Genomic DNA, 8,625 nt, shown 5'->3' on the forward strand with positions numbered 1-8,625 from the left:
GTCCCGGGTCGACGCCTCAAGGGCCCCTGCTCGGCCGGGGTGCGGCTCTCTCCCCCTCTAGGGCTCACGTCCCAGCCCCAGAGACACTGCCTCACCAAAATCCCGCAGGGATCGCTGAACGGGAGGGGAGGGGCAGGGGCAGGGGGCGGAGCACATAGGGGGCGCTGCGGAGCAGGAGGCGGAGCAGCGCTCCAGAGCCCCGCCTCCGAGCACGCGGCAGGGGGTGCGGGCCACGCCCGCGCACTCCCCTGCAGCCTCGCGCGGGCTCAGTCCCACCGCGGACCCCGCCTCCGGGAAGGCGCCCCGCGTTCCCCCTTCCGCCTCGGGCAGCCGGGCGGGGTACGCGAAGTAGCGACTTTCTGCGGTACCTTTACGCAGGGTCGCCATCTAGTGACGGCAGGATATACTGCTGCGTTCGGCCGCGAAGCCGGCCGACGCTACAAGTTGGGTACGTTTCTGGTTAGTGCGAGAACGCTTTAGGGTGGGGAGTAGACCCAATCCTAGGCCCCGTTGGGGGGCTGGGGTGCGCAGATCGGTGGCCCTTCGCTCACCTGCACCCCGTGGCCCGGGCCCACCTCCTAGAGGAAGGTGGGCCTTGGCCACATATGAGTAAGGCCTCGTGTTAACAGTGCCCTGGTCTTTGAAAGGGCAGGCCCGTGGCCCCAGTGAGGTTGGCTCTGAGAGCATTCTGCAGAACACCTGTCTGCAAGGGTGTCTGGCTTAGGAAAGCCCATTCTTTGTCGGGGTGGGGGGGAGGGAGCGGGGAAAGGCGTTCGGGGAGACAGGGGTCCCGGAGAGAGCTCCACCAGTGACTAAGAGCTCAGAACAGGCCTGTCCTCCCTGAGTGCCACCTCCGGAAGAGAGGGCAGGGGAGGACAGAACTCTCGGGTTCCTGAAACAGCCTCTGGGAGAGCCACCTCAGCCCCACCCCCATCACCACTCCTGGGGTCTGCAGGCACAGACCCAGGGAACAAGAGCCTTCGGCAGCACACATTCAGGTGGGGACAGGACTCCAGTCTCGTATTTTTAGACAGTCCCCCCTCCCACACACACACACACACACACACACACACACACACTAAACTTTACTGAGGGTTTTCTCGCATCCCCCAGCTTGGCTTCATGGAGGGAACGTGTTACTGGACAGAGAATCGGTTCCTAGTTGGGGTTGGGCTTCTCATTGCTGGAAAAATCACTTCTCGGACAAAAGATCAGTACTCAGAGACAAGTGATGCTGGGAAAGGAAAGGTTGCTTTTTTCAGCAAGCCCGCAACTGGGATGATGGTGGACTAATGTGTCAAAGACCATCTTCTCCGTCCTGGCGAAGCCCGAGGGTTTTAGAGAGGAAAGGAGAGGAGGGGAGAGAAGGGAGCACTGGGTGCAGGTGAAGCAGGTGCCCAGGTGGTAGGTCCTATGTTGTCGGCATGATCCTGAACAGACTTGCTGGCATCTGAGGCCCCTGTTTTTAAATGTAGTCAGGCCTTCTCTCCTGGAAAAGTCTGGCCCTTCACTCCTCAAGGCCAGGGGTCTGCAAATCTCAAAGTTAGTTCTGCTACAGACGAAGGAACTTAGGTCAGCTAGCGAGGAGTGCATAAGCTTGAAGCAAGGTAACTCTTAAGACCGGTTACCAAAGCTGTCACAAAAGCACCCACCCCCTTCGAGGGAATAGTTTCTCTCTATAGGCACTATACTCCCACGGTTGATGACCTCTTTCCCTCTGTGATCTTATATTGGGAGGGAAAGAAAGTTCTCAGGACACCACTCAATAACCCTGCAGATAGGCTTAGTCTGACTGCAAGGGTTCCTGGGATTTCGAATATAGGGTATTTAGTACCTCTTATCTACAACTTTGGACCTTCGCTGCCATTCTTGGGCAACAGGACAAAAGCCTCACCCATATGGGATGCGGTCATTAATAGAAGCAGATGCAGACTGAGGCCGGAGAGAGCCGTCAGAACTGCCATGTACGTTTGTGCAGGTAGCTCACTGCACAAGGGCACCTGGTTGAGGGTGGGACCCTGGGATCTGGAATTCAGCCCTTGCTCGAGCACAAAGCCATGCAACCTGGCGAGGGCTGTGTCTGCCAAGAGGAAGGGGAACAGTCTTCAAATTTACCTGCTCTCCATGAGCCTGCCCACAGGGGCCCCCTTTTCCTTCTCAGGCACAGATAGGAGCAGGCTGTAGCCCTTAGGGATTTAGGCGACTGTCTTTGGAGAAAAGGCTCCTGCATGAAGCCCCAGCCCGGGGTTCTTTGGCTTGTGTGGGCCGCAACTCCACTCTATTCTCCCACAAGTAGAAACTCCCCTGGAGGCGCACAGTGTATTAGCCGGAGGGGCAAACCTCTTCCGGTGTTTGTGGTCTCCATGGGGGCACTGCTGGGGAATAACGTCCGTGCCTGGTGTTTGATAAGGTTTTTCAGGCAGAGGACATGTATTTGCCCTCTTCTATTCATTCTGGTTTCTTAAGCCCAGGCTTCCTCTCTCTTGTTCCCAGAACACTTCATGTGCAAAGACACATCTCCAGACTGAAAGGTCATTACAGTCCCAGTGGACAAAGATTAAGGTGAGTCCAAAGACAGATTTATGTTTCATCCATCTGGTCTATAAAATCTGAACAGTTAAGCACTTTTTGATGTTTGAAATGGGTGAGCTATTTCCTCATAGCCTACCGGAGAAGCAGGTAAATGTATTCATTTGCTGTAAGAAAGTACTACAAAATATGGGGGGTAGACAACGGAGTTCAGAGTTGAAAAATCCAAGAACAGGGGTGCCTGGGTGGCGCAGTCGGTTAAGCGTCCGACTTCAGCCAGGTCACGATCTCGCGGTCCGGAAGTTCGAGCCCCGCGTCGGGCTCTGGGCTGATGGCTTGGAGCCTGGAGCCTGTTTCCGATTCTGTGTCTCCCTCTCTCTCTGCCCCTCCCCTGTTCATGCTCTGTCTCTCTCTCTGTCCCAAAAATAAATAAACATTGAAAAAAAAATTAAAAAAAAAAAAAGAAAAATCCAAGAACAGTGAGTCAGCAGGATTGACCCGTTCCGAGGCCATCAGGAAGAACCTGCTCGCATCTCACAGCTTCCAGGGGTTCGCCGGTGATCTTTGGTGGGTTTTGGCTTGTGGACACATCACCGCAGTCTTTGTGTTCACACAGTATTCTCCCTGGATGCATGTCTGTGTCCAGATCTCCTCTTGTGAAATTACACAGTTATACTATATCAGGGCCACCCTAATGACCTTATCTTAACTAACTACATCTGCGGTGACCCTGTCTTCAAATAAGGTCACGTTCTGAGGTGCTGGGGGTTGGGGTTTCAACATAGGAACTTGGGAGGACACTATTCAACTGATAACATTAAAAACCGCAAACAAGATGGCACTAAAACCCTCATCTGCTACCCACTGCCACGGTGACAGGAAACGAGGTGTTGGAGGGAACAGGAGAGTCACCTCATAAAAGCTACAAGAAAGGGGCGCCTGGGTGGCTCAGTCAGTTCAGCGTCTGACTTCAGCTTAGGTCATGATTCACGGCTCGTGAGTTCAAGCCCCATGTTGGGCTCTGTGCTGACAGCTCAGAGCCTGGAGCCTGCTTCGGATTCTGTGTCTCCCTTTCTCTCTGCCCCTTCCTTGCTTGCTTTCTGTCTCTCTCTCTCTCTCTCTCTCAAAAATAAATATTTAAAAAAAATTTTTTAAAAAGCCACAAGAAAGTTTTTCTTTCCGCATCAGGTTTGTATCAGGATTGTATCTTATCCCCAGGTAACCAATGAAATCTCTAAGACAGACAAACGAGCCAGAGGGTCTCTTATGTGTTCCCAGACCACAAAGGAGAGGGAGGTTTCAGTAGCCGGAACAGACCATGAGCTGCCTCAGTAGCCAAGGCCTGGCAGACCTGGTGTGTGTGAGTGTCACAGACTTTGCAGGACTTGCCCCCCTCCTTTTTAAATGTTTTTATTTACTTTGGAGGGAGAGAAAGAGGGAGGCAGAGGATCCAAAGGGGGCTTTAGGCTGACAGTAGAGAGCCTGACGTGGGGCTCAAACTCATAAACCGCGAGATCATGACCTGAGCCAAAGTTGGACACTTAACCGACTGAGCCACCCAGGTGCCCCAAAGCATAAGTTTTCTTTTCTTTTCTTCTCTTCTCTTTTCAATTTATTTATTTCTTTATCTTTGAGAGAGAGCACAAGTGAGTGAGGGGCAGAGAGAGAGGGAGAGAGAGCACAGAGCCTGAAGCGGGGCTCGAGCTCATGAACCTCGAGATCATGACCTGAGCCGAAGTTGGATGCTTAACCTACCGACCCACCAGGCGACCCTCATAACTTCTCTTAATCATCGTTGTGAAGGTCTCCTTAAGGTTCATAGTAACTGAAATGCCTGTTTTAGTTGATGCGTTTTGCTTGCAGAGATGTCATAATTCTGGTTGAAAATCAGTGTTTAATTCTCAAGCCGTGTGGCCAGAGTGGCTCCCATGTTATCTGAGTCGTGGTACTTGAGTTATTTAAATCTGTTGGCATCTGAAGTCATCCATAATCCCAGTTTGGGGCTCTGATGAGGTGGGTGGAGAACAGCACCCCCGGTGGCCTGTGAAAACTTCAAGGGCAAAGATGTGGTGGAATCAATAAGCCACCGATTAGAGCTTCATCCTGTAGAGCATTGCTGCTCATGGGTGGCCTTCAGGGAATCTGCGACCCTCCTAAAACTGAAAACTGCAAAATGTGTGTATTTTACTACATAGGGGAGAAGGTTCCCCGCTTTCGTTAGACTCTCAAAGGAATCTACATACAAACCAAGTAAACCTCGCACATCTTTATGGTAAAATAGTAAATTCAGTTTTCTTCTAAAGTGTAGAAGATCATCATGAAATGTAGAATTGTTAGCAAAGGAAGCAAGACCTTTAAACTTGACGACGGTCGATCTCCCAGTTTGGGCCTTGAACGTCCTGCTAGGATTATATGTATGAATTTATAATTTGGAATGTGCAGGGTCGGTTCCTGTGGCCATGAATTAGCATATGATGTGGTCCCCTGTGGCCTGGGGTCTCTGATGGGTCCTCACTAAGGAGGGGACCTTGATGGGGCCCGTGGACTTGGCTTCAAGATCATTAGGGATGTAAGGCCCTTCCCCCAGAAGTTTGCTTCTGTGGAGGGTTTTTGTTCATATCAGCTGGAGTTGAGTGGCAGACAACTTCTACTTGGCCAAAGGATTCACATGTTTAGAATTAGGACAGAAACTGGTCCAATACTCTCTCTCTTTCTCAATCATACTCCCATTTGTCTGACCCTCCTCCACCACTCTACCCTATTACATATATAGAGATTTGATATGTATTATATATATATGTAATGGATAATTTTCACGGTACACGGTAGGGAAAGTTCTGCCTGTGTTATAAAAAGGAGGACCAGATATCCAGTTTTACAGAAATAAAATAGGAAATTTTAGCAAACCGTTTTTTTTCTTTAATAGAGTTCCTTCACAGCCGGAGATCTTCAGTAACCTCCCCGTCAGACATCACTTCTTCATAACTGATGAATTTGGCCTTTAGTTTGGGGAGAGAAGCTTCGTTTCCTCTACCTGCTTGCATTGTCACTGCAGTGTCATCTAGAAAGCTTGGGTCACTTTGACGCACACGTCCGGCACCCCAGGAAGACCTCTACCTTGCTGTGTGCCATTACTATCTCTCTCTGGCCTTCCCTCTCCTTGTATTTGACAGGCTGGCAATCATCTTATGCTCATAACCAGGCAGGACCGAACAGCGTCTGCCTGCATCGTCTTGCTTTTCAGAAAGCATTTGCACCGTCCGCCAAGAGTATGGCCTAGTGACATCCCCTTCCCCACCCAAACCTTAGGCAGCAGTGTTAGTATCGATGTGCCATACTGGTCGAGTGCTCCTGGTCTCCATTAAAGGACACGGGAATTACCTGCGTTGTTAACCTGGGCCACGGAAGGTCCCTAAAACTCCCACTTTGGGGGCAAGAAGGGGATTTCGGGCTCTTTCTGAGCCAGACTTGGTCAGACGTGGAGAGTCTCTACCTTGAGGGTGGTCCCAACAGGTGCAGGAGAGGTTGGCACAAATGTCTGTGGTCAAGCAACGTCCAGGGTCTGGGCCTCCCCTGCCACTCAAGTGTTGGGTCACTGGGGACACTGAGGTATGGCTGGATCTGTGGGTGAGAGTGGGGGATCAGACCCCCGAGCCTCTAGAGAGAAGGGACGTGGGGTTTGGTTTCAGGAAGCAGGCCCACCTACCTTGAGGTAAGCAGAGGGGACCAAGGGGACACTTGGAGGCAGGTGAGAGGGAGCCATCACAGAAGCAGGACAGGATGGAAAAGGACCGGGGCCTAGGAGGGCAGGGAACTCCAAGCTTCGGATAGGCAACCCACGCCTCAGACAGGTGACCCCATGCCTCGGACAGGCAAGCGCATACCTTGGACGGGCGACCTCGCGTCTTGCACAGGCAGGGGCAGCCGGGTCAGTTCCCAAAAGACCCAATTTCAGAGCCCAAGGCAGTCAGGGGAGACCGACCCCCAAGCTGGCTATGGGGTTGCTGAGGCCTGGTGTCTGATCTTTTATCCTGAGCAGCCCAGAGCTGCCTGTTGGCTCCCACCCGCTGTCTAGTCTGGCATCCAGCCACGCTGGAGCAGCCCGACTTCCCTGGGACCCTTCGTTTAGATCCGGCTGGAAACAGAATCATGTAGGATTGAAATGAACTCTGGTTCTCTGTCCTCACTGAGCTCTGCACAGTCCAGCCTGGAGTGGGAAGTGGGATCTTGCAGGAAGATGCCCCCCCCCCCATCTTCTCTGTAGTGAGTCATCCCCTGGGGCCCCGGACACAGGGTCCAGAAGAGGGACTCTTGAGCAGGCTGTACACCAGCAGCACAGGCTGTGAACCGCTTTAGCCCAGGGTTGCCGCTCACCTAGACTCTAACGCGAGTGAGGACCGAGCCCCCTGGAGCGGAGCACCTCGTCCCGTCTGCTCCTGATGGCAGAAAGGAAACAAAGCCGATGGGTAGGAAGAGCCTGATTCAGAGTTAGCCATCATCTTATTTTCCTCCTGACTCGTTACCAAAAAACAGAGGGATTTTCTGCTTCTTCCTCTTCACAGGGCAATTGGACTTTTTGTCCTGAAAATGGACGTGTTCCTAGCCCCAGGGGAGAGCTGAGTGTTTTATTTTTAAAAGCTTAGACTTATAAAATAATCATAACACGGGAGATTTGGGATAGAGGACTCTGGATTGAGTCCAAAGAACAGCCCAGGGCTGGAGGGTACGGGGTGGAGACAGGTGTTCCCACAGTGCCAGAGACCTGCTCCCAAAGGGCGGGGAGGGGATGGTTGTGTGTGGAGGCCAGCTCTGGGCGGTGCGGTTGTGTAAGGACAGCCAGGAAGAGGAGTCTGTGACACTCCCACAAGGGTCGTGTTAGACAGGGTTCTTTAGAGAAACAGAACCAGCAGGGCCTCTCCTGGGATTTCTCAGCTTCTATAATCGGGTGAGCCAATTCCTTCCATATATGATAAGGAAATACATATGTTATGCAATGTTATAAGGAGGTAACTCACCCAATTATAGAGGCTAAGAAATCCCAAGATCCATAGTTGGAAGGCTGGAGACCCACTAGGCCAAATTTGGGGCCTCCTCACCAAGGTGCTCGAGGGCATTTGCTGCTCTCTCCCAGCCTGGTGGAGTCTTTTACACACATGTGAGGTGAGGTGTCTCATGTCCCCTTGCCTTGTCCATTCTGTCTCCTGGGGCTCACACCTGCTCCATCCAGATTGTTTCAAGCGCTGGGCCCCAGACACAGATCAGCTAAGGTGGGGGCCGTTATGCACAAGAGAGCTAGGTCTGCCCCAGATGTGACGAACGTCAGGGCTGTTTACACACACACGTGCGTGCACACACACACACACACACACACACTAGCTGCTCACCATCCAGCATGCATGGGCTGCTGTCTACAGGAACAGATTCCAGGGGTGGAGCTCCCAGCAAGAGAGGGCCTCTGTTTGGACTTGCAGAGAGCAAGCAGCTGATGACTCAGGGAGATGTTTTCCTGCTCTCCTGTGAGTCTCCTTCGACGAGCTTCCATGCGCCCAGGTGGACTGGTTTCTCATCCCTGTTGCAGCTGTACCCACACGCCTGACTGGAAGCCACCTTATGTCCCCCACCCCTCCCCCCAGAGCCGGGTTTGTCTCTCCTCGGCCCAGTTTAGCTGCAGGTGGATCCTCCACTAAATGAGGCAGAAACAGGACTGCCTGTCACTCCCAGCTGACGGCTAAGGTCTCAGGAACAGAGACAAAGCCAGGGGTGCAGAGTGAGCGTGTGGCTGGAGGAGCTTGCCTGCTTCAGATTCTGTGTCTCCCTCTCTGTCCGCCCCTCCCTCGCTCATGCTCTGTCTCTCTCTCTCTCTCTCAAAAATAAATAAAACAGGGGCGCCTGGGTGGCGCAGTCGGTTAAGCGTCCGACTTCAGCCAGGTCACGATCTCACGGTCCGTGAGTTCGAGCCCCGCATCAGGCTCTGTGCTGACAGCTCAGAGCCTGGAGCCTGTTTCCGATTCTGTGTCTCCCTCTCTCTCTGCCCCTCCCCCGTTCATGCTCTGTCTCTCTCTGTCACAAAAATAAATAAACGTTGAAAAAAAAAAT

The 8,625-nt window shown here is 52.5% G+C and overlaps 1 long non-coding RNA gene across 2 annotated transcripts in view; it reads left to right on the plus strand.

Annotated features, from left to right (window-relative positions):
* Positions 1–806: 806 nt before the first annotated feature.
* LOC121028259 (uncharacterized) overlaps positions 807–8,625 on the plus strand; it is a 9,853-nt gene continuing 2,034 nt past the window's right edge. For both annotated transcript variants that reach the window (XR_005789148.1, XR_005789147.1), the window contains exons 1-2: positions 807–998; positions 2,494–2,562. This is a non-coding gene — a long non-coding RNA (uncharacterized LOC121028259). The remainder of the gene's footprint in view (positions 999–2,493; positions 2,563–8,625) is intronic.

The sequence above is a fragment of the Herpailurus yagouaroundi genome, unplaced genomic scaffold, assembly GCF_014898765.1.
Source record: "Herpailurus yagouaroundi ecotype Mexico unplaced genomic scaffold, PumYag 100, whole genome shotgun sequence".
Taxonomy (NCBI): domain Eukaryota; kingdom Metazoa; phylum Chordata; class Mammalia; order Carnivora; family Felidae; genus Herpailurus; species Herpailurus yagouaroundi.